General features: G+C 41.0%; 1 protein-coding gene across 9 annotated transcripts in view; it reads left to right on the forward strand.

Annotated features, from left to right (window-relative positions):
• Nrxn3 (neurexin 3) overlaps positions 1-26,123 on the forward strand; it is a 1,488,381-nt gene that overhangs the window by 50,968 nt on the left and 1,411,290 nt on the right. The window lies entirely within an intron of this gene.

Raw genomic sequence — 26,123 nt, forward strand, 5'->3', positions numbered from 1 at the left:
ATGAAATAAGGCATGACACGTTTGATAATGGGGGTGAATGAAGCTAATTTCAGAGCAACCAGGCAGTTAACTTCCTCCTGCTGCTCCTCGGCCCCAGGCTGGGGCCCAGCTTGGGAGTAAGGAGCAGGGTCTCTCCCTGAACTTTACTCTGGGTAAAGGTTTGCTGCGTGTCCACCCCTCCATTCCATTGCCATCTTAATGACACTCTGCCCTTTCTGGTCAAAGGAAGTCCTTGGGGGGGGGGGTTGCTGTTTTAAATTCTTTATAAAAGAATAAAAGGAATCACTGAAAGAACATGCTAATGTCCTCATGGTAGGATTCTAACTCATTATACACCCTGAAGAAAACTGCATATAAAGATCCGTAAATTCAGCATCTGCAACCTAAAATATTCAAATATGCAGGGAATGAAGTGTGCAGGAAATTCAGCTCAGCTAGGCATGGGGTGGGTTGTGAATGAAGCCTTCTTCTCCTCAGTAAGAATTTTCCACATTATCAGCCCAAATCAGGATCTGAGAACCGAGCCCACTTAAAATTGTCTTTTGCTTCACTATTCAATTGCCACCATTGTGTTTCTTCCAAGCCTTGGGGTGATTGCAAGACTGGTCTACCTGCTTTGCCCTGTCACCAAAAGACTGTTCTTTAATTTTTCTTATCTGTTCCTTTTCAAAACACACATCAGACTCAATGTGCCTTTGGGAGGATCAAAGAAAAGAAAGATGTGGAGGAGTTCCACATAAGGTTTTTTTTTTCCTTGATCTTTGGAGAGCACAGGGCCATTTTCCTTCTCCTACTCTCTCAAACTGACCATTTGATTATAAGGGGAATGCCACTGGATCAAGTAACCATCCAGGGCTGAAAGATACTATTTGGCAGTTGGAGGTGGGCAGTTTAGGGCATCCTGAATTAATAAGGCTGCTTTTCTAATGTAAGTGTATTCCACAGCATGAGCCAAGGTGTGGACTCCATAAATTTCAAGATGGTGTTGGTTTTTTAGAGAGCAGATATCAGTATATATCTGAAGGAGAGCATCAAGTGAGTCCTCTAGAGTTAGATTATGGACTAGAATGAAGACTGCCTGTTCCTGTAGCTTAGTGAGGGGACACGATACCAAGTATTGTGAAGTTAGTATGAGTAGGGGATGGGCTTGATGTGGATAATTTGAGAAACAAAAGCCTTTCCCTTTAAAGAAAAATGAACAGAGTTCTATGAATTGCTGGAATTTAATGGTCCACACCTGATGACAAGTGACACCATAAAAGCAGGCCATCAGAGTCCTTATGATAGGACCCCCTCCTGTGCTATCCAATTCTGTGCTCCTGGTTTCTCTTCTTATGGTCTTCCAGCATTCCAAGTGCCTCCAAGCACTGCACACATCATATTGCTAGTATCACAGGGCAGGCAGATGGACTGATAGGAAAGGACTCCCTTGATCTTAACTTAGCTTGTTTCAGGCACACTAATGCACCATAGGAAGGTTAGATCCCAATTGGTGTGAACAGCATTGGGAGACTCTACACCATGCTCCTTACTCTAACCTCACATGTGCACTTGTGCAGCATTCAAGTGTGACCATGTTCCAGGCTAGTGTCCCTTCGAGAGAAAAGAAAAGAAAACTATGCAAACACAGAGGCTAAGACAGGGGGCTTCAAGAAAAGATGCAGAATTCTTCTGGGTGATGGTGCCACTTAGGTTTTAAGTTACTATTGGAGGCTTGATTTGACTTAAGAAAACCCTTTGACTTCATTCCTCGTCCTCTCCTTCTGTTCCATCTTCGCCTCATCCATTCTTACCCCTACAATGACTACCTTAAAGTCCTCATTCTTCTCCACTGCCTTCTTTTAATCCCTGCACATAGGAGCTAGAGGCTTCTGCCTGGTTCCCACTGAATCTCCAGAATTAATGTTTGGTGTCCACAAATACATGTGGTATTTACGTGTGTTGTGTGTGCATCCCTTATACTTGTATGTCACAGCCTGGTCCTCATGTCTCATGTGAATGTTGGGAAAATACAAGAGAACTGAGATTCTCAAAGATTTTCCCTAACCATGCTCTTTAAGATTGGTTATACGTGTGCAATTTCACATCCATGTGGCTGTGCAATGCTTTTGCATGCAGACTTTGCCATGTGTCTAAGGATATAACCGAGAAGAAATGAGTGAGATGAAGCTTAAACATGAAGCTGATGGAAGCAGTGTGGCTGACTCCAGCATTTGCTCCATAAGCCTCCCATCATGCATTTGCTTTGTGCTGCCTCCTGAGGATGATGTGGGGCAACTTCCTGTGCTGTCTGTCCTGAGATCTGCCATGTGTGTTTCTTCTCAGTGTACCTACAGTGTGCTGATGTCCACTCTCTTTCTCTCGCTCTCTCTTGCCGCCTCCATGGTGGACACCATGCTTCCTCTCCTTAACTGGATCTTCTGCTTCCTTTCTGTAGGTAGAAGTAAAGGTATAGATCACTTTATTTATCATTCTATCAACCTGTTATTGTGTACTCTGAATTATCCATGTATGTGAGAGGAATCGTTGATTTTGATGAATGTATAGGGTATATTAAAAATTACTGCTTTTTAACAACATGTTAAATAAATTAAAAAGCCATGGTGATCATTGACGTTCAATGAACCCCATGTTCAGTGTTGGGGGTGATTCCGCTTTCCTGTAAAGTCAGCTTGAACCTTATGTATGGTGTCATGTGGTGTCTAGCAGGAACAGGGTCTCTGGAAGTAGGCATGCTGTGTAGAAATGTGTCTTATTCTATTGTAGGGTGTTCTAAGATCCTTCTTGTGATGTATGTTTCAGGAACAGGGGAGACAGGAAAAGGTGTCTCATAACTGCTGGTTTTTATGCATCACTGAATTGGGGGTATCATCAGCACCAGGGCGATCAAGGAAGAGAAAGGGGAGATGATCGAAGAATTGCCTAATTTTACTAACTGTAGATTTTTAAAGTGTTTCTTTCTTGCTCTTTTTTTCTTTAGGGCTGTAATTTTTGGATTTGTGGGAGATGGAATATTAAGGGGCGATAGGCTAAGAAAGGTTGAACCAGGCAAGCATGGAAAAAATATAGGAATAAAAACACATAACACTGGAAGGAGGAAGAGGAGAAAGAAGTAATGAGGGATGCTAGTGTACAAAGCCAACCTTTTGCCAGGCGGTCAGGGAGGGGAGGTGACAAGCAGGTAGTTTCTTATACTTTGACATGCCTTTGCACCTTTGGGTGGCTCAACTCACCCACCCATTCCTAAGCTCAGAGAACCTGGCACACCAGCTGGAGTGAAGGAGAAGCTAACTGATAAGTTAGAAATGTGTGTCTCCATCCAGTTCTCCCCTCCTGGATAACTCCCCCATCTTGGTGGGCCAGGGCACTGCTGTTTTCCTCAAGGGATGCCAAATAGCACAAGAAGGGCGAGTAAATTCTAGTGTGAGGACAAGGCCAAAAGACGGGGCTGGTGAGTTATTCAAAATACTCAGCAGAGGACTGGGCCATGAACTGGTCATCTTTCATTTCAGTTTTGTGTTTTCTGTACAGCTGCCTTGGGAGTGTTTTGGCCCTTTCCACTTTGAGCTTGGGTGGTTCCTTGCCCCTTTAATACTGAGTCCAGATGGATTCATTCTCAAACCTGCCACTCTGAGTCCTCACCCCATTCCTGGATTGACACCTTTGGAAAAGAGTAGGGGAGGGGAAAAGGAAGAGGCCAATGGCCAGGGACCTCTTTATAGGTGAAACCACCCATCTGCCCATGACTCAGTCTGTTGAAAATGTTTGGTCCCCTTTCTCTCCTATCCCCTCCATCCTCTTATCCCTTCATCTCTCCCTTAAAAGTGGTGTTTTGGGGGGGGTGGGGTGCCTGTGGGCTTTTGTGGATAGAATCTTTCTTTCTGTGGGTCATTTTTGTCACTATTAAACCAGCTATACTCCTGTGTGTTAGCCATCATACGCTGTGCTTTCTGGGCCTTGTCATACTTAATATCCACCACTCATCTACGAGGTCTGTGGTGGCATGATCTGTGTTTAATGGTACTGATGACAAGGCTCAGAGAGAGCCTTGTTAGGTGACTTCTAAATGAGACTCAAAAACAAAATCAGCATCCCTGGCCACTACTGTATGTGTCTTGTCCGAGATACAAGTGTGATCTCCATGGACTTGCCTCCTAGCTGCGTCTCAGACATTGATCGGTCTTGAGTTCCAGCCTGCCACCTTGCATGTGCTGTAACATATATCCATATAAATGTCACCTAGTACTGTCACTTCAATATGTCCAAAGTCAACCTTGGTGTCATTTGTCTACAAACCAGTTTTCTGTTCCAATGCCCCATCTTCTTCACCACCCAGTTATACCATGAATTTCTAAAGGTTTTATCATAAAAAGTCCCAGTGCCAGATATTGAGGTAAATGCTGAAAGATCAGAGAGACAAAGGAGCAAGCCACAATCACAATCACCACCTCTTACCTCACCAACTCCTCAGCCTGAAAAGCCCCTAGTTCCTGTCTCTTCATGCCTTATATACCTTTCTCTGCTCAGCTGTCACTTCCTGAGATTAAAGGCGTGTGTGCTTCCCAAGCAAAGGCATGAGATCTCAAGTGCTGGGATTAAAGGTGTGTGACTCCCAAGTACAGGGATTAAAGGTGTGTGCCGCCACTGCCTGGCTCTGTTTCTTTCCTAGACTGAGTCAATCTCATGTAGTCCAGGGTGGCTTTGAACTCACAGAGATCCAGATGGATCTCTGCCTCCCAAGTGCTAGGATTAAAGGTGTGTGTCACCATTGCCTGGCTTCTATGTTTAATCTAGTGGCTTGTTCTGTCCTCTGATCTTCAGACAAATTTTACTAGTATACACAATATATCACCATACCCAATAGAAACTCCTTTCTAACTTCCTCCTTCCTGAATGCGCCCCCTCCAAGGCAGAGTGGAGAGAGCATCCTGTGATTGGCTCCAGAATGTCTTTTGCATCTCTATCTGCATCCAGAACTTACTAGGTCATTATCCTTTTCTGGGTTGAGGCCCTGTTACTTCTCCCTTCCAGTCAGCCCATTGGTCCAGAACTGTGTAAACTTTGCTGTCTGCCATGTGGGATACAGGATTAGCCACCTCACTTTCAGAGCTGTCTCCACTGTGGCCCTGTCTTTCTAATTTAACCTTTTCCCTGGAGCTTCAATACAAAATTACTGCTTCAGCCAAACCTGCCACCAGCTTCCCTTGCAACTCTGCTTACTTTGCAAACTCCCCTTTTCTCTTAACAGCCCCTTATCCCCAATCCTCTGCCCGCCAGACTCACACCACAATTCCTGTTTTACTTGATGCTGTCCTTGAGTGTTGCATACACAGTTGAACTTTCTCTCCATGTACGTTTCTCACAACTTGTATTAAACTTACTGGGAATTGGGCCACTCTTCTCTATAGATTGCACCTATGTGGAAGACAAATACTTTCATTGGTTAATGTCCAGATGTGCTTAGTGTAATGTACTGCATGAGGAAGGGATTCAAAGTCTCTAATCCTTCTTATCTTGCTGTCAATCATTTCCCTAAAAGTGAAAATAAAGCAAAATTAAAATTAAATCCGCTCATGTAGCTCATCAGCTCAAAAGCTTTTGGCGGGTTCTCATTGAGTCATTGTCAAGATGTTTTCTGTCTCAGGCTCTACATATAATCTGGCTCCACTGTGACCCCTGCCAGCCCTGCAGCCTTCCGAAGCCTCTGGGGCCCATTATGTCAACCACATTACTTTTCCCTTCCTGAGAGCTTTTCTTTGAGATCTCCCCTCTTTCCAGAATGCCTTTAGATACCCCTTTACCTCTTAATATTCTAAGGTTCCGTATCCTGGGTCTGCCAGACTTCATGCTTCTGTTTAAAGTGCCTATACCTAACTGTTTTGCATGATGCATACGGTGTGGTCATGTTTCAATCATCATGCCCCCCCTCCCAACTCCGGGAAAAGTATAGGTGGCTGTGTCTTGGCCGCCATTGTCAGCCATAGTGTATGTGCTCAGAATTTGGTTCAGAGCTGTACATGATGAATGCTAATAGAATTGAATAATACTTAACTCACTCAAACACTTGGGGTTAGATATGGAAATAGGTAGGATTTGATTTCTTCAGCTGTGATGTTGTTAGTGGAGTCACTCTGCATCAAACACTTGCACCTCTTACTGCTATCCTTATTACTGCAGCCCACTGAACAAAGGCATACCAAGGGTCATGGGGTGAGATCAGGCATTTTGGGTCTACTCTTGGCCTTGTGTATACAAGTATCAGAGGGAAATGGTTACAGACTATACTAGGCTAAAAGTGAGGAAGGACTTGGATTAATTTTAAGTGTTTATCAGAGAAAAGGATAGATAGGCCACAGATCAGGTCATTCTTTAAAAGCCTAGTGACAGAACGGTAAGCCCTGTGAGGTTACATCTATAGAACTGAGCAGGGGTTCAGGCATAATGTCAGCTTCTACTTTCAGGAATTTTTACCCAGAAGTGGCTGACCAGAAGGGTTCTTTAGAAACCAGCATTTTCTAGCTTTGAGACATGATCTCCATGGCTTCTGCTGAAGAATTGAGAGTATGTTTGGGTCCATTCCTCTTTCCCTTGTCCATTTGGAGACTGTCTATGCTGAGGCAGGTGATCAAATACTTTCCCTTGAAATTGAATTTTGAGCAGGAGTTGCCAACTCAGATGCCAACAGAGACCTCATAGCTACTGTAAAGCCTAGAACTAGGAAGAAGAAGGAAGCATTAGGTGTTGGTGGTAGAGACTGCGGCAAACTAGAGTATTCAAATTCTGTTGGAGTCAGGAGACCTTTTTCTGCCCAAAATGATTGCCACCATGCAAGAAGGTGGAATCTGTATCACCAGAACTTCAAGATGGACTGGAAATGTGTTTCCTAAAATATGTCAGCTCCTGACTTCGTTCTCTCCCTATAGATGAATGTGAGTACACAAAGAATATGCTTAGCATTTGCCAAATGAGTCAACCGATGAACCACAAATTTTGACCTATGGCTAGGGGAGAAAGATATGTGGTAAACTACTTTTCCAAGATTTCCTGTTGGATGCCAGCAGCTGGCATGCTAAGTTTTCTTTTGGCCCATAGCAGTCAATTTTGGAAGTCCTTCATTCTCCTCTTGCTACCATCAGAGAGTTTGAGTCATGTGTTCCAGGAAGTTTGTTTTGTGGAATGGTGTAGGCATGTGTAGGAGGGTGTGGAGACTGTTGAGAATGAGCAGGAAAAGAGGTAGTTATCATTTTTGATAACTGCCAAGGACTGATGAGATGTATATCATAAGGGTTGTCATGGATACCCAATTTCTTTGTTTTTTTTTTTCCCTACAGAACTCTTCTTACTGGACTAGTTGAGCCAAACATCTATTCTAGGCCTTTAGATGTTAGAAGCTATTTATGACTTATTTAATGTGTGTTTTTCCCACGTTAAATTTCATCACTGAGCTTCTAATGCTGAACTAATAAACACTGGCCAAACTGGAAGGAGATAATCAAGCTACATGAACTTGAACATTATTTCATATAGACTGTATTTTGCTGGTAATAACATTATGGGAGCTGATTTGAGGAGTTGAGTTCCCAGTAGTCCCTAGAATTCAAGAGCCCTGCAAATAAGTTACTGTCTTGATAGCCAACTATTTATGCAAATTAGTAAATGCAATGCCAGCTACTAATTATGAAAATAAACTCATCTGTGCTCTATAAATATCTAATTATAATAAAATAGAGGCAATATTACATTTCCATCTCTTGTCTCGTCTGTTTCTCATCCACTGATTTGTCCTCTTAACAATGAATAAAATCGCTTTGGTTTTTAAAAAGCCTTCTTTCCATGTTCCCATCCCCCCTGCTTCTAATGTTTTGAAAATCTTTGGTGTAAAAATGGATGTTTTTTGAAACATAAAAGGTAAATTGCTTGGTTTTAGCAGTTCTGTGTTTCAGCAATGATGACTTTGAAATGGTGCTTTAAAGTATGAAGGATGGGTTACTTCTTTCTCTCCTTGTTTAAAAATTTTCATTGGACATTGCAGACTTTTTTTTTTACATAGTTTTTTTTTTTATTTTGGACCGTTTGAAAACTGTAAATGTGAACAATAGATCTATTAATAAAACATACACTACGCCCATGGATTGTCTTAGTTAAATTCTAGTTGGCAATACATAAATGAAATTATGGATTTCTATTTGCTTGGGCTTTTTCTTAACAAGTCAAGTTGATTGATCTGAAGGGATATTTAGCTTTCAATGGCAGGTCAATATGTATACCCATAGGAACTTGACTGTGATAATGCCTGAAGGTAAGGAATGTGTTGAATCACAGTGTATTATCTTTATGATATATTTGTATATAAAGTACTCAAAAGAGTTTCCTGTTAGAAAAATTTTGATAAGAGTACCAGTATGATACATTTATTGATGTGCTTAAGCTTGAATCTATCACAATCCCTTCCTCAGGTATGCAGGACAGCAATGTCTGTGATTCTGAGTACAGGTACAGTTTGTCCAAGAACTCATTGATAGGTTTATGTGGTGTGATATGTTTCCCTAGATAGCTTCCATTTGTAGGTGTACTGAAAAATAATACATTTCAGGGTGATATATACATCTGTTTAGTAGAATCTCTCCTTCAACATTAGCAAATCAAGGTATTTAACCTCCAACAAACATTCATGGAGACTGAATCCTTAACTAGTATTTTTGGAGAGCCAATGACCTGCTAGGTGCTGAGTATCTAGGGCTGAGGGGAGCACACATGCTCCAGACCCTCTGACACTTGATGGCGAGAGTCTGTGGGAGACTAAAAGCAGCTTTCAACGACCTCTTGTGAATTAAACTGGCTTAAACATAGTCTATGTTTTTTTTTTCTTACAACAGCTTTTAATACTAGGCTTTTTTTAAAAAATTATTATTTCTAAAGGAAACTGTTAGGTAATCCTTTAGTATTCAACTTCTCCACTCTTTAAATTCTCAGACTCAGAAAAATGAATATGCTTTGTGTGTGTACATATAGGATATTTTTAATCTCTGTGTTGTTTATCTTCATTGGGGGCATAGCATATGCATTATAAAGTGTATCAAATGCATGCTTTTAAGTATACAGCTTAAAGTTTCAGAAGATAAACACATAGGCACACATATATACATACATATATATATATATATGCACACATACCCATGTATGTATGTATATGTGTGTATGTATCTTTATACATATATACATACATATATATATACACACACACACATACATACATACATACATATATACTCTTGCCAACACTATGGCGGCTAGGATGTATGTTGTTTCTGTCACTCCATGAGTTTATGTCACGATACTCTGTCGTTTGTTTTTAGTATACTTGTTTATTTCATTTCCAGAACTGAGCACGCTTGTCTAACAATCAACGGCAGGCCCTCACTGGCTTTAGCTTCATTAAGAAGGATGAACTGTGTGAGACACAGAGCCACTGTGGTTTCCGCTGTGTGTAAACAGAGGCAATCCTGTTGTGCTTTTGTGAGGCAGCTTGGCCTTGTTTTTGATGAAGCTCAGGTTTCCCGTTGCACAAAGACCATATCTAATGGATATCATTGGATTTTCCTTTTTTTCCCCCTAAGGCATTTAGTAGTGAGTAGAATAGCAGAGGAGTAAAAGAACATACGCTTTATAAAAAGGCAGACTGATAACGCTTTCTGATGGACATCTGATTTTAAAATTGTTGCATCCTTCGCTAAAATTTACATGCAAAGTAAGGGCAGGCACAGTGACATGAAAGCTAATACAGCGGGCACATCTTGACATAATAACAATCACAAGAAACTGGAGATCCCAGATGGCAGCTTGGCCTTTGCCATCCTTTTAATAAGCTACTAACTGCTAATTATTTCACTCTTATGGGCAAGTTAATTTACTGTTGACTCTTAAAGAGATACTGTGCTGCCACCCCCACCCCCAGCCCCAGCCCACACAAAACAGGGCCTTTCCACCTGCAGCTTTGGAAATGACTGCTGCTTAGTCTGGAAGCTTTCCAGCCGATTGTTAACAACGATGGAGAACTCGGGTGAAAAATGTTGCTTAATAAACAGGATTTTCTGTGGTGTTTTTTTTTTTTTTTTTACTTCTGAATGTAGATCATTTAAAAAAATCATTTGCCTAAGGATTCATTGTGTGTGCATGCATGTGTGTACGTGTGTAAGAGGCGTAAATGGAGCAGCCAAGGCACGGGGAGAATCTGAAATTTGGAGCCTATTTAAGAGTGAAAGAACAGCTGCCTTTTAAATGGTTGCTAATTCTGACAATTAATGCTATTTTGTGAGTGTGTGATTTTCTGTAATAGCAGTTACGAGGGACGGTGGTGGGTAATCGCTCATTTCCTAAGCTTTATGGTAATGGAGTGCAGAGACCACAGAACTGAGAGAAAACCCAGGCCCCATATTCTGGAGTCCTTTTAAATGAAAAGCCCACAAAGCATGATTTTCCTGCCCTGTTCTTCAGCTTCCTTGGGATGGTCTTGCATTGGAGCCCAAGCACAGATTATTAAATGAGTGATGTTCAAGCCAGCTTGGGTGCATCAAGAGTGAGCACTTGGAAAAGAGCCTTGTTTGCAACAAGCTGTCTGACAATCAAAATATTTACTTAAAGATAAACTAATGACTGTGCCTTGCGAATGCCTGTAGATCCGTTATTGAAATGAGAGTCAGAACTTTGGCTTGATACCATCAACAATAAACCTCAAATCTCAGAGGTTTTATTTTTTGTATTCTATTTTTCCTGGAATGAAATAAAGCACGTAGCAAATATAAACACATGTAGGAAAACCAACCCATTTTCTTGTTTTCTTATTCACACCGAACTTGTTGAACTTGTTTCTATAATCAGTTGTTCCTTGTTGCTATTGAAATTGCCAGCTGGCTTAAATAGCTTTGAAAATCACATCCTTCTATTATCAGTGGTATCTAGAAATATGAACTTGCTGAAGTGCGCTGTAGCACACTGTTCTCTCTACAATGACTCCTGTGTTATGCTGCTCATAGGAGAGTCTAGAACTTACCCAGTTCTGCCATGTACTTAACACATCACTCTTCAATGAGCCTAGTTATTTACCTGTTAACTGGAGAAGCTTTAAATGTCATATTTCTTAAGAATTAGTATACCACCTGGCTTCAAAATAGTCCCAAGGGAAAAAAATATAGGTGCATGTGAAATTTAGGAGAGTTTTTGTTATTTCTCAGGTATACTCTTATATGGTGTGCTAAGTCAGATTGCCATCTCGTGAAAAAAATTTGAGAAAGGCAAATTCTTATAAACCTTTGTCCATATATAAAAGTTGTGTATATATATTTCTCAAATATCAAGAAAAAATGACTTCTGGAAGCATAGTTTTAAATCAAATTGAACCTTTTTTGTGTGTATGGTTATGCACACTAAGTAAGCACCCACCACTAAGCTCCCCCTCCAGTCCTGGAGAGCAAGGTCTTTTCACTGAGCCTTTGTTAGGACAGTATGGATTATGAATCTCCCAGAAGGCAAATGTACTCTACAGAGTTACCCATGGAATTCCACTTCTGTGATTTTGATTTTGGACAGGAATATTTAAAACCAAAATTAATGTTCAGATGAAAAACTTGGGACAAGACAATCCCAAAGTCTCTTCTGAGTCTAATGTGCTTTAGTGTCTCTAGAATAAAGCTTTTGGACTGGTTCCACTCAGGAATGCTTCTAACCACATTTTCTGTTTTGATTGGGAATAGTTTTTTTAGATGGGTTTATTTCAATAGGGAAATGACTGCTTCCTGGTGAAATGCATAACACAGATGTTTAAACAACTGCAGCTTTAGACACCAGTCTTGTTAAAATACTTGCAGTTTGTATCAGCTAAGTACTTAAATGGCTGCCCATATCGTGTGTGTAAACAGCACTCCTGATAATGGCCTGCTGAACTGCAAGAAGAGCTGATGTCAGCGTACGATGAGAGAATTATCACGAGCTCTATATAGTCTTATGTACTTTGAAATTTGGGGCAGGTTCACAGTCAGTGAGCCTGTGCCTCTCCACTGTATATCTAAGGTCATTCATCCTGAAACACTGGGAGTTTGTCTACGATTTTTTTTTCCAGACAGTGAACGTTTAGGTGAAAGAACTGCTTCCTGATAGGAATTACTTGTGCTTTGTTTGGGAATCATTGGCTTAGCAAGGGATTGTGGGCTCTTTTCACCTACAGTGGAGGATTTTGTATGTGTTGTCTGTCCACTATGAAGTGGTGGCCATTGATCCACCTGCAATAGATCATTTGTCTAGGTTTATTTACCTGGCAATAGAGATGTAGTTTTCTGAGTGAGGTATATATTCTTCTGTTTCCCAAGTGACCAATAATAGGCATTTACAAGTGTCTTGGTTGAAATTATGGCTTATGGTGTGTTTTCTAGTTCTATACTGATTAATGGGGCAGTTGAACCTGGAACACCAGGTGTCCATATGAATAATTCTAGTCCACAACTGTAACTATGGATTAAAAAGAGCAAAGAGGAAGATCCATTGAGGCAACACACACACACATACACACACACAGACACACACACACGCGCACACACACACACGCACACACACGACTTACATTTGAACTTGCCTCTAGTAGAAACATTAATTTATGAATCATAAACATTAACAAACACTAACATAATTATAAACATATCTCACAAATATTAATATCATCCAACATGTTTAGGAATTTTGAGCATATGATCCATTCATTTTTTTTTTATTATTTTATTTCTACATACAGGCACAGATTCCCTTGTTCTCCCCCCTCCCGCCCCCCTCACCTTCCCCCCAGCCCGCCCCCCATTCCAATCTCCTCCAGGGCAAAGCCTTCCCCACAGACTGAGATCAACCTGGTGGACTCAGTCCAGGTAGGTCCAGTCCCCTCCTCCCAGGCCGAGCCAAGCGACCCTGCATAGGCCCCAGGTTTCAAACAGCCGACTCATGCAATGAGCACAGGACCCAGTGCCACTGCCTGGATGCCTCCCAAACAGATCAGGCCAATCAACTGTCTCACCCACTCAGAGGGCCTGATCCAGTTGGTGACCCCTCAGCCATTGGTTCATATTTCATGTGTTTCCGTTTGTTTGGCTATTTGTCTCTGTGCTTTATCCGACCTTGGTCTCAACAATTCTCTCTCATATAAACCCTCCTCATTCTCGCTAATTGGACTCCCAGAGATCGACCTGGGGCCTAGTCAGATCCATTCATTTTAACCTTCCATTTGTTTTTACTCATAAAACGCCTACTTGGAAGATCTGTTGCAATAGTAGATACAACATTGGTAAAACTATATTAAGTTGCACCATATAGTATTAAAGAATTAACCATGAAATTACAAGTATGCTAACGTCAATGACTATGAATTTTATTTTTTCATCTGTGTGTACCGAGTTCCTGTGCACCAAAGTGTCTGGCAGAAATCACCAAGTAATTAGTGCTGTTTCAGTACCACGGAGAGTACCCAGTCTTTCTTTAAGAGGGAACATGGTCTTCATCCTTCCTTAAGCTTTGCATGTTAAAAAAAAAAAAAAAAGTGAAATCCTGATAAGTCTGTCCTCTAGGTCTTTGAAAGATGTATTTGCTATTTGTTGTGAACAAAAAGAGCTATGGGGTTTTCTTATATACTTGATGGAAATATATGAGCCATGAAGAAAATAAAAACATTTGGTTTACAGTTACTTAAAAAATGCTGATTTGTTGCCTCAGATCTTAGAAGCATATAATTTCAGAGGGAGAGGGAACTTAGAATTCCTTCAGTCCTTAGCACTGTAATTTTGCAGATGGATAAACACGCTGAGAGGGCATGAGTATCACACTGATAATCTGTACCATTGGCCCAGACTTCCTAAGTCCCAATACTGTTTTCTTCTCCCTCCCACCAAACGGCCACTAAGACTTAGTTATCATCACTGCTGAATGGCATTTGTTATGGATCACTCATAGGCTGCTGAGGCTACTGTTACTAACGCCACATGAGAGATGTTCTGGAACTGTTTGTGAACTTTATAAATAAAATTTTCTCCTAAATAGCTTCACAGTTAGAGACCTGATTGCCAGTAAGTTGTTCTACGTTTCAAGGCTTCATGAAGTGCATGTCTCTTAAGATTTGTTATGTTGACTGTTTTGTTTTGGCTGAATTAAGATAGTGACATCAGTCGACTTTCAATATATGCCCATTTATTTTCCTTTTGGGTGTCCTATGTTGGCTTACATAACAGAAAAGAAGCCTGTAGGAGTCTGTAAAAATATCATGTAAGGATATACTCTAGGGACTAGGTTTCAGACTGTCACTTGATGGTGTTTTTTCCCCCTTTCTTTCTTTTGTTCAGAATAATCATTACTTTATTTACAGATAAAAAGAAAAATTCAACTTTTTCTCAAGTGAGAGCACATTTTTGGCAAATATCCTTTCTTTCCTTCCCTCTTAATTTCCTCTAGGGTTTATCTATGCATCTGATGGGTTAACTTTAGGGTTTTTCCAGGAGGCAACTTGGAGGACTGTTGATCAGGGCTCAGAGTCAGTTCTTAAATGGTTACAAAATAGCTTTCCTTCAAACTGTTTTGATCACCAGAGCTCTCAAGTGTCAAAGTCATTTGGAGAACTAGATAGATAAAATGCATGAGCGCTATGCTCTTTTTTTCCCAGGATAGAATAAATAAATGTGTTTTCTACTATGTGCTTGGCCTTTGATAGTGAGTTGTTAAAAGGAAAAAAGAAAGGCAATGATATTAAATATTTACAAGAGTGATTTAGTTGCGTTATGTTGTGCTCTGCATCTGTTTAATAGTGAACTCAGCTACTGCTGAAATAAATGTCATTAAACCCGAGGCCTTGCAGAGGTCATTGCCTAAGTTAGGTCAAAAGAATTTGTAGAAAATTGTAATTTTTGTCAGCTTTACAAATCTCTTCCTGATTTTGGTCAGCTTGTATCCAAAAATAATAGTAAATAAAATACATGTGAGGATTCACAGACCCAGCCCCTTACCCTCCAATCCTCTTTTGCTCAACCTGGTAATCGGAGACTTTTATACCTCCTTTTGTTTTGGACATCCAGAGATGGTGACAGCTTTGTCCCCTGGAGATGAACAGTGCTGCCGTCCTGTTCACTGGCTCTTCTGTTACTCTTTGACAGTTTGTTTTGGAGAACAACACGTCTTCTCTCCCAAAAGTCCTCTTGGAAGTGACTTAAAAAAAATATATATATATACTTCTTTTACCATTTGAGATTATAATGTAATTGCACCACTTCCCACTTCTCCTTTCTCCATCCAAACCCTCCTCTATACCCCTTCTTGCTCTCTTCAAATTCATGACCTCTTTTTCATTATGTATATATTTTCAGGGCTGACCATATGGTATTAGATAACCGGTTGGTGTGCTCTTCTCTTGGAAAAACTATTTTTACACCTCAGCATTCCTTGGTTGTCTGTAGTTCTTTGTGTAGGGTTGAAATCTTGTGTTCCCACCTCCACACTACATGCCTATTGTTTCTTCAGCTCATGTCTAGGCAGTCAGGTTAATGAGACTTTATAGGTATAGCTTCTAATATTCCTAGGAGACACAATCTCAGAACAGTGAGTTGGAAGTGATTTTTCAAGTATCCCTACTATCCATTTTTTACCTAAATCAAAGATTTTTTTTAAAGTTTTGTTATTTTAAATAAATCGGTGAATAGTTTTATGATGTTATCTCCATTTATACACACAAGATACCAAAACAGATTTCAATTAATTTTATTAACATCAATTTTCTCTTCTGAAAAATGGAGATGATAATACCATATTATTATATACTAATATATATTCTATGTATTATGATATATATGATAATGTTTATAAATAATAGCATATGACTAGAACTTTTAGTGGAGATAATTGAGAGTTATCTATACTAACACATATTAAGTACAGAATAGGATTGTGACTCTTATGAAGTTATATTCTCTTCCCTCTGACAGTAACAATAAAGTATAATTGAATTTAACAAGCATTGAATACAGGAGATATATAAAATGAATGAAAATCAGTCTTTGTTCATGAAAAACTCATAAAATAGTAAAGTAAACCTCCATATATTGTTTCTCCAAGAGCTAGGCTCTCTCTCTCTCTCTCTCTCTCTCTCTCTCTCTCTCTCTCTCTCTCTCTCTCTCACACACACACACACACACACACACACACACACACTTATCACACACACACTTTTGTTTTTCACTATGTATTATATGCTATCTAGAATACAAAAATACTTTTTTCTTTCTGGGGCAAGTATGGATTCTTTGTGTGTGTGTGTGTGTGTGTGTGTGTGTATCAGACAGAGAGAGAGAGAGAGAGAGAGAGAGAGAGAGAGATGGATATATGAGTATATGCATGAGTAAGTGTTTCTATATTCATATGTGAATGCAAGTCTATACATGTGATGCCACACGTGTAGAGGTCTAAGGACAACATTTATGTATCAGTCCTTACTTCTTTATATTTTTTGAGACAGACTCTTTGCCACTCTATACGCCAGACCAGCTGACTCACGAGTTTCTTAAAATCTGTCCCTGCCTCCAGTTTCCTAGAGGATTCTAGGATTACAGATTATTTTTTGCTACCGTGTTTGGCTTTCTAAAATGTAGGTTCTGGGGATCCAAAGTCAGGTCATTAGGCTTGTCAAGCAAGCACTCTTACCCACCGAGCCTTCTCCCCAGTCCTGGGATATGTTGGCATTATAGTGATATCGACTCATGTTTTCTTGCTGGTCCATATTTATTTCATCCTAAAATCTAGGTGTTAGAAGATAGGTTACTTGATGATGTGTCTGTGAAGATAGGTTACTTGGTGAAGGGTCTGCCTCAGAAGCATGGGGACCTGAGTTCAGTCTCCTGAACCCATATAAAGATGGCAGGCATAGTGATACACTCCTGTGGTCTCAGCACCATGCAGGTAGAGACAGGAGGATTCCTGGGAGTTTGCTAGCTAGCCAATCTAGCCTAATTGATGAGCCGGTAAGAGCCCCTGATGCAAGGGAAGTGGATAACATTCCTGAGGATGACACCCAAGGTTGTCCTCTGGCTTCTACATGTACATACATATGCACCTGCACACATATGAACATGCACACGTGTAGATAAAATATTTTATTTCATCCTAAAGTACAGAATAGTAAGTGGGAAATAGAGAGAGTGAGTAAGTACAAAGGAATTGTAGTATGTATTAGTCAGGGTTCTCTATTAGGAGAAACAATTTCCAAGCCAAGACACTGAGTGCTGCATCAACATTCCTCACTCACTGCAGTGCAGAGCGATGGTTGGTGGAGTGCCGACTCTGCTCCACACCGTCACTCAGGCACCCACAACCTCCCATCCCGAAAGTTAGTGATTCTCCAGAGTGCGGTCCTTCTCTTTGGCTAAGCACAGAGGAGGAGAAAGAGAGCTTAGAGGATGCTTTAAAGGGCGAAGGTAGAAGAAATGTGCATCATTTATTATTGGCAGAACTTAAGTCACGTGATCACATCCCGTTGCAATCTATTTGTGAGCACAGTGTCGATCTCTGCCCAAGTGGAAGGTTATTTTCTGTTCCTGCATCATCTTGTGTTATGTACATTAGCTTTATTCTGCTCACATCTGTCCAGACAATAAAGTACCACCCTTATGTGTATGAAGCAGAGGGTCACTGCTCATTCCTTTGTCTATGATATGCGTGCACATGTACTTCATTGTCAATACGATGATTCCAAGTTACTGTAACTTCCTTAAATTCATTGAATCACCACGGGAACTTATGCAACTATTGACTTAGTTCCTGCCTCAGGACCCGCTGCTCTAATTTATTCTTACACATCAGTAAATTTGTGATAAATTGTCTTGTAGAAAATTCTAAAAAATGAGATGGACTAGAAAAGGAGTGTTTGAGACTTTACTAAAAGTGTCTTTAAAAATATTTATGGATTTCACATTTCTTAGCTTATCAACCCATTTGCTATATATGGATATTTTATTGTAGATGTTGTTTAGGGTTTTCACTTGACCTTGCAAATGAACTGAAAGTTAGATCCATGGCTAGGATTTTGGCTTGAGTAGATGGAGTAGGGCCAAATACCCAGATCAGCAAGATTTTGTTTTGTCCCAATTACCAGCTGAAAGTATCATGGCATCTCTCTTTCCTCTTTATCACCTAAGCAGGGGCACTCTTGATTTAGATGATTTCATTGTTGTGGTGGTATAAGGAGTGGGGATGCTTAGTTGACAGGCCGGCTTATTGTTTGTGGATGACTTGAAAATAGTTAAGTGGCGATGACCCATTTTTTGTTGTTGTTTGTTTTTAGATTCATCTGTTCTAATGTATGCCTAGGAACAATTAAAACCATGTCATGTTGAAGTGGACCCTATCCTGCCACACTGTGCCTTTTCTCCCCACGTAGAGAGCCTGGCTGTGTCCTGCCTCTGCTGAGGGTGTCAGAGTGGGGATAATTCTGGGCTCGTGATTTTTTTCTCCCATTTTATCTGCCTCTTTTTGTGTCTTTGTGTGAAAGTCTATGATTACTATTGAGTATTTTTTCCCCCTAAATGCCAGCAATTATCTCACAGGTGGAGGGATTAGGAAAGAGCTGGGAGTTTTGTACTAGGATTAGAATAAAGACTCCCTCCTCCTTTAAATACAGTGACAGAGGAGATTGCAGACATGGAGGGGGGCCAGGCAGAGCTGTGGGGGAGGGTGGGCAATTTGCTTCTGATTCATAAATCCCTACAGAGAGTGAAAGAAGAATCTCCAGATGGAAGAAAGAATAATAAAAAGAGCGAGACGCTTGGGGTTGGGTTCTTGTTTGGGGATCTGGGGTGCAGGAATTCGGGGCAGCCATATTGTTTTCTTTCTAGAACTTATTTAGCCCACCACCTCTTCAAAAATTATTCTGGGAAGAAAAGGAAGTTGGAGGGTCTAATGTATGCTCAGACCAAGAGAATTTTGGTGAGGCATTATCTTTTTTCCAAGAGAGAATGATTTATTTAGACGATGCTCTATTGGTTAGTATGTCTTCAGATGCCAAGAGCTGCACTTTGAGCCCAGCTACCTTAAACAGCAAAAGGAATCTATGGTCTCTGTTCCTAAGGAAGTCTGATAACACAGTGGAGGTGACCATGAGCTAGTGTCTTTTTTTTCTGCAAGGTTTGGCTTTGCTTGTTTGGTGCTGGCTTCAGTCTTGGCAGGTTCTTTCCTCTCATAATTCTAGGATGACTGATAGCTATCCTAGAATACTCAGGGAGATTTGCTTTTTGGTTCATGGACAGACTTGTTCCTTGTTGTATTAGTCAGAATTCTCTAGAGAAATTAATGTATATATCAGTACACTCTCCCCCCAGATGATCTTGGAGCCTAGGAAGTGCTAGCATCTGCCATCTGTGAGTTGGAGGGAAGTCATTAGGCATAGTTACAGTTGGAACTTAAGACCTGAGAAATGATGGTGTAAATACCAGTCAGAGGGCAGAAGAGGACTAATTGATGGCTTAGCTTAAACAATCAGTCAGAGATAATGAGTTCTTTCTCCACATTTTTGTGCTATGGAGGCTGTCAATGGATCAGATAATTCCTACCTGTAACAAAGAGGGAAATCTGTTTTTACTCATTCAACTGATAGAAATGTCCATCTCACACAGAAACTCAGAAGTAGTGTTTGGTCTGGATACCCAGGATGAGTCAAGTCAAGTTGGCTCAAACTTCAGTAGTCCAAGTCTACTTGTCAACTTGATATTAATATACATCTCCATATCTCCCTAAACTATACTTAATCTCTAAATTAAAAACAATAGCAAAATCCACCACATGGGACCCGTCTATCCCATGTACAAATGAAAATGCATTAACCCTCCCCAAGAAGAGGAAGTAAAATCTTTGAGTGATGTCACTCCTTTCTTTGATAACATGTAACTTAAATAATATGATGTAAAGATAACACTTTTTCCAGACTACCATGTAAAGTAATATAACTTATGCCACATGGTAAGAGAATAAAAGAGGAAAGAAATCCAAGACATTTTTTATATGCACATATTGTTTTGACAAAATGAGTCATCCTAATTGAAGTCCCTATTCTAATAATTGATCATATTTTGTGTTTATAAGTACTTTATTCCATTACCTATTTCGTATTTCTTTTGTCTTCAGCAAGTATCTCTGCTGATGTGTTTATTTACTTGGGAGATGACTCACACATATGTTCCCAAAGGACTGGCCTGCCTATTGGTGATCCTGCCTGGACTGAGCTGTTGTGACCCTGCAGAGATTATAATCACAGATTATAATGCCTTCGTGGATCTCCTGGCTATCTTCTTCTTTTCTCTCTCATGGAGTCATAATCCATGTTTTCCTTAGAAGTCAGGATCACTAACCCCGAGTCAGCACCATAATCCTCTTCTCAACTAGTCACCAAAGACCCTAGAACTTCAAACTAACCAGTTCCCCATTAAGTTATTGAATGCCTATAATTATGGGCTTTGCTGGCCTTCTTGGGTCTGAGTCACTTATGGGATGGAGTTGACATTTTCTGTAGTACTTGAGATTTAAGGGAAGGCTAAATATTAGACCTCTAATATAAAAGAATGTATCTTAGGGCAGCAAATATACCTGGCTAAAAATACTTTTTAAAATGCAAAACCAAACTCAACTATTCCTTCAGCAGGGACTTGGTAATTTTGAGTGTACATCATCATTTGTCTGTAAGGAGATCCTTTTTCATTAGGACGGATATCAGCCTAGCACTCAGTGCCGGAGCAGAGGCATCATTTGGAAACAGAGAGGTACTATGTGGAGGGAAAGGTGTCAGGTATCCTAGCATCTGTGTGATCAGGGAGTCAGCATCATGGGATCTCAGTTCATCATTATGAAAGGAGGCAGCACAATACCTATGGGAATCAAGGGTTGCCAGCCTCATGCCGCTTCAAGTGAAAACTGCTCTGACGGAGTTTCCCTTCTGCTTAGATATCTGGGCTCTATTTAGGTCACCTGACATGGATTGCTATTGATGGATAAAGAACTAAGGAGGTTCTCTAGTCTCAAGTGTGTTTTTAACAGAGTGGTTCTTAGTAAATATCTCTTGCTCAAATGCCTCACTTCACTCTCAGCCTTTCTTTTCAGCTGTGCTTAATCAGCGGCTGCCCCTTAGCATACTGACCTAATTCTCAGCCATACATTTCATTTAGGCTTTTGAGGCAGTACTTCTCCTGTGTTACTGCAGGTGTTTGCTCCCTCTTGACTTTCGGCCTCTGGTCTTATCACTGGCTTTATCCATTTCCATCAGTGTAGCAGGTAACAACGGACTTTGGCTGAAGAAGCAGGTAGAACAAAACTAATCTTGAGACATACTATGTATGAGACTGTGGTGGTTCTGTTGTGTGCATCCAATACTAGGACCTCTTCTTCCATGAGCTGCTGTTCCTCAGGCCTCAGGTACCTTTGATCTCCTCCAATCACATTTTTTTGGGTCAGGGATTCTCATAGTTTGCTCTGCACATGAATCACCTGGCCATTTGTTAAATGCAGGTTCCGAGATAGGAGAGTTGGGCTGGAAGATGATGTTCTGCATTTTTAATAAGCTCCCTAGGGAGGCGTGCCAGTACTACTCAGGCATAGAGTACTCTTAAGAAGTCTTTCAGGCTTTCAGCTTGAATGATACTGCAAATGAAGCCATCTGGTCCAATCTCCTCCATAGTCAGGCCAGGATGTAAAGACCCCAAAGAGGAGAACAGCAGTGAGAACAGGGACTCCAATTCTTAGGAACAGGTTGTTACTGTTAGGTAGTTAAGCAGGCATCTGCTAAAATGCAAGCCTTCTCATTCTCTTTGGATACTGGAAGAGGGGTGCCAGTCTTTGCCTCTGTATCCATGTCTGTACCGGGCATGCTGACATTGGCTCATCTCCTAGAGTCCGGGAAGCAGTCAGTCACGTCTTTTGTGATAGCTACATCGTTCTATTTTGTCACTCTAATAAGAAAAAAAAACCATGGAGAATAGCTTGTAATTAATTCCACCACCACCATACACCTAAATCCTGCCTAGTTTTGTAATGAATCATAGCCAAGACTCATTTTTGCAGAATCTACAAATATTCACAAGGTACCCATTGTAAATCTCTTGTGCTTATCAATAGGTAGAAGTATCATATATGTCCCAAGTCCCAAGTCCCATCTCTTTCCCTGAATTTCTAATAGTGTTTTCTTACACGCTAGTAGCTGTTATAGGCCTAAGAGGCACACAACAGTGTGAGGATGTTTTATGTTCCCATCAGCTCAGAGCTGGTGCTGAGGCTTATAGCTGGACATGGGGTATACTGCATTTAAGTTTTATCTAAGAATACATGGTCAGTCTGGCCATCTCTGTGCTATGTTCAGCTCTGTTTGAGCTACACACCCTCCCTATTTCCTACCTGTATAATGCCCCAGGAGGATCAGATCTAAAACTAAAACAAAACAAAACAATCCTCCTCAAGACAAAACAAAACAAAAAACTCCAAACTAAACCACACAGAAGAAAATGCTTGAGAAACAGAACCTGACTTCATAACAAAGCAGGATATTTAATACTTAACAGTGATTCTACAGTCTTATTTGGACTAAGGACAGAAGCAAAAGAAAAGCGTGGGCCTGCTGTTGAGGGGACACACAGGTGAGTTAGGAAGCTCTGTCTACAATTGGCTTCCTGCATCCTTATTGGCCAAAGGGTTTATGATGAGGCCTGGCTCCAGCCCTGGCTGATAATGCTGGATGTGTGGGGTTTCCCTGTTGTCCTCAGGGATATGGTATGAGCAGCTGTAAGGCGAACTGGTTATCCCGTGTGCCCTGAGAAAGGTTAAAGTGCAGTCTTTGGCTTCCCTGGAGGACTAATCCTGTAACAGGAGAGCCACAGAAAATGCACACCACTTGGGAAGCGAGCCTGCACCAGGATTTTCTTTGTTATTACAGTTATAAATGAAAGTGTTTGAAACTGAAATCTGAATTGAGGCAGTGAAATGAGAAACACACAGAAGGAAATGAATTATTTATTCCATCACTGGGGTCCTGAAAATGTGGAGTGGGTGTTAATCTCCTTTGAACAGAAGCCTCTGGGCCAGGCTTGAGGTCGCCTGTGCAAGATCTGACCTTATCTCCGCCTGGCCAGATACCTCAGCTTCCAGTCAATTGCCTTGAGAATAATCCAAATAGGGCCCTTTCCCTGTTGTCCCAAAGAGTGTGAAAATTTACCTAGCATGGAGTCAGGGGAGTAGAAAGTGCTTATGTCTGTGATTTCTCTTAATCCCATAATTTCCCAACAGATGCAAAAGGAAAAAAAAAAACAGTGTGTCATGAGGAGAGTGTACAGGGAGTTGGGGACACTGTGTGAATGTGAATCTCCCATGTAACGTGCTGGGGCTGAATGTCTCTTGGCCACTGAATCCATTTTTCATAGCAGTCTAATATGGGATATCTATTGTCTCCATTTCATTGATGAAGAAATTGGAGGTTTCAAGAGAGTCTTTCACTCACCATCACCCAGCAGTTAATTATCCTTGCCGGGATGTTCGTTATATTCTGTCTTGAGCCCCTTTCTTTGTCCCAGGTTACTGCTTCCCATCTGGCCTAAGACAGCAGAGGCAATATAGACATCTAAAAATTCCCTAGGGCTAGGAAGGGAGAAGCAAATATTTCAGGGGTTACATTGAAAGATGGAACAAGAAAAAGTCATTCTTCATAAAGATTCCTGACTTGCCCTTTTATCCTCTCCTGCCCTGTCCATCAGTTTCTTTCTGGCTTCATCGATATTTGTACCCGTACACTCTACTTCTCCTTCTGTTTCCTCTAGCTGCTTTTTATAGAACTCAGATTTTACTGCAAAGGTCCCATCAGAGCTCTCCATTTGATTTAGCTGGTTTTCCTTGCTAACACATCTCTGAGTCAGTTGCTTGGAGGAAGGTGTTGTGGGCGCAAGTGCTTTGTGAATTTTTTTCTTTCAGTCATTAACGTGGGGTTTCTGGTTTCAGGATAGCGAGAGGTGGAGGGGCTAGGTGGACTTTTTCCATGAATAGTTTTGAAGTTTCAAGGTTGCTGAATCACTGAAAATAAAGGTATCTATTTAAAAGCTTTCGGTATCCTCATTATCTTGGTGGTCTTTCACCCATTGCTGGTTCCTCATACCCCCATATCCATTTTCTAGATGCTCAAGAGTTAGAGATCATATTACATAATAGCCAAGAGTTACTTATCCGATGAACACCGAACATGGATGAGGGAAGGATCTAAAGGCTTACAGGGCAGGGATCTTCTGGTGTAGCCCTCTACTTTGACTGTCTCTTTCAATGAAATTAGGCTCCAATTGTTTTTGATCCCATACTTTTCATTCCTTTCTACCATGCTACCCCCAGACTGCAAATCAGATTTTTTTCTTTCTATTTAATTGGATTTTGAATTTCATTGCAAGCTTAAAAAAAATATGACTGAGTCTCTGTGGGTTCTTAGGGGTTAGGGTTGTATGAATGAGATAGGCTTGGCTCTTGTGATTTGAATGTTGACAGTCTTTTGGGGGAAGACAGTTGTCAAATGTGGGAAAGCCATGCACGTGAGCTTTTTAAGAAGAGGCACAGAGTGTATTAGGAAGGAAGCATATTGAGATCCTTTGGGGAAACATGATCAAGTCTTCCCGTTCAAGCTGTTCTGGAATGTCTACCTTGCTCTGTCTGTTCTGTAAACATGTGCTCAGAGCCTGTGAGCTCCAGTGACCATAGTGCGTTATGTTGTAACTTTCTCTTTGTTGTCTGGTTGTATCTGTCATATTGCCTGACTTGATGTTCCGTCTTCTGAAATATTGCAGACAAACAAATCTTCCCTGAACTCCGTGTGTCACTTGGCTGATGGAAGACTCCTAATGATGTCCCCTCCCCAAGCCAGTTCTCAACAGATGAAATCTTAGCTCCCTAGCCTAGCATTCAGTACTTCATATTTTAGCACAAATTCAGCTCCCATAACATCTCCCAACACATTCTGATATCTACACCCCTCCAGTACGTGGTCTAGCTGTAGCCTTGCCTCCTTGTCTTCGTCCATGGCAGTCCCTTATCTTGGGTATCTAGCCATTTGTAGCCATCTGGTGATGTTTAATTCAAATTTTACTCCCTGCTGGCCCCATACCTGACTATCTCAGCTCTCTTTTAGAATGTCATCATGCTTCCTGTGGTATCACCCAGTGATACTTCTTTGGTACCATCCCCTTCTGTAGTTTATGTCACAAACTACACATTTCTCTAATCAGGATGTGAACTCCTGGAGGCTAAGGCACATCATGACAATGGTTAAGCTTCTAGAGAGAGGTGTTCAAAGTGTATAGCACGGTAGGCTTGTTGCATCTAATGAATCAGATTAGTGTTACAAAGTGTTTGGTCCCGTGCCAGGCGTAAATGCATAACCACAGGATGGGAAGCGCGTAGGAAAGGAGCTTGAAGGATTTAAATGTGAAGTAAAAATGGTATATATGCTTCTCAGTTTTAAACCTTCAAAAAAAAAAAAGGATGATGTCTTCATGCTTGTGGAGGATAAGGTAAGGTGGTTTGGGCTGCAGAAACAGATTGGAGGTCAGGGGGAAAGAGATAATAGAACTCAATGATAGAAAAGAGGAGGGACCCTGCACAGAAGGACCCTGTGTGAGGAGTGAGATATCTGGGTTAAGTCCCGACTCTCGTGTTGCTGATTGTGAAGCTTGGCTAAGTTGTAGCACATCTGGAACCTCATCTGTTGAGGGCGGTTAGAGCATTACCCTGCCTGCCCCAGGTGTGTCGGGAAAGCAAATGAAAGCGTTTTTAAACTGCAAAGTGCACTATGAATGGAAGGGAGTGGTGTTACTATAAACAGCTGCACCATTCATCACCTGAGTCCTCCCCAAGCCACACTATGGCAGGGGAATAGATCAATGGGTCCGGTCTGCTGTGACAGGGAGGAAGAGGGCAGACTGGTAGGAGTCTGTGGTCAGATCCTGCAGGCCTCACAGTAATGCTGCATCTGTCTAAGTATTCATGCATCAGAGAGGTGCTTCACCAAATCTGGTAAGGAAGAGTAAGGCATGTAGCCCCAACCTTGTCTGTGA

Source organism: Peromyscus eremicus, chromosome 14 (assembly GCF_949786415.1).
Source record: "Peromyscus eremicus chromosome 14, PerEre_H2_v1, whole genome shotgun sequence".
Lineage (NCBI taxonomy): Eukaryota > Metazoa > Chordata > Mammalia > Rodentia > Cricetidae > Peromyscus > Peromyscus eremicus.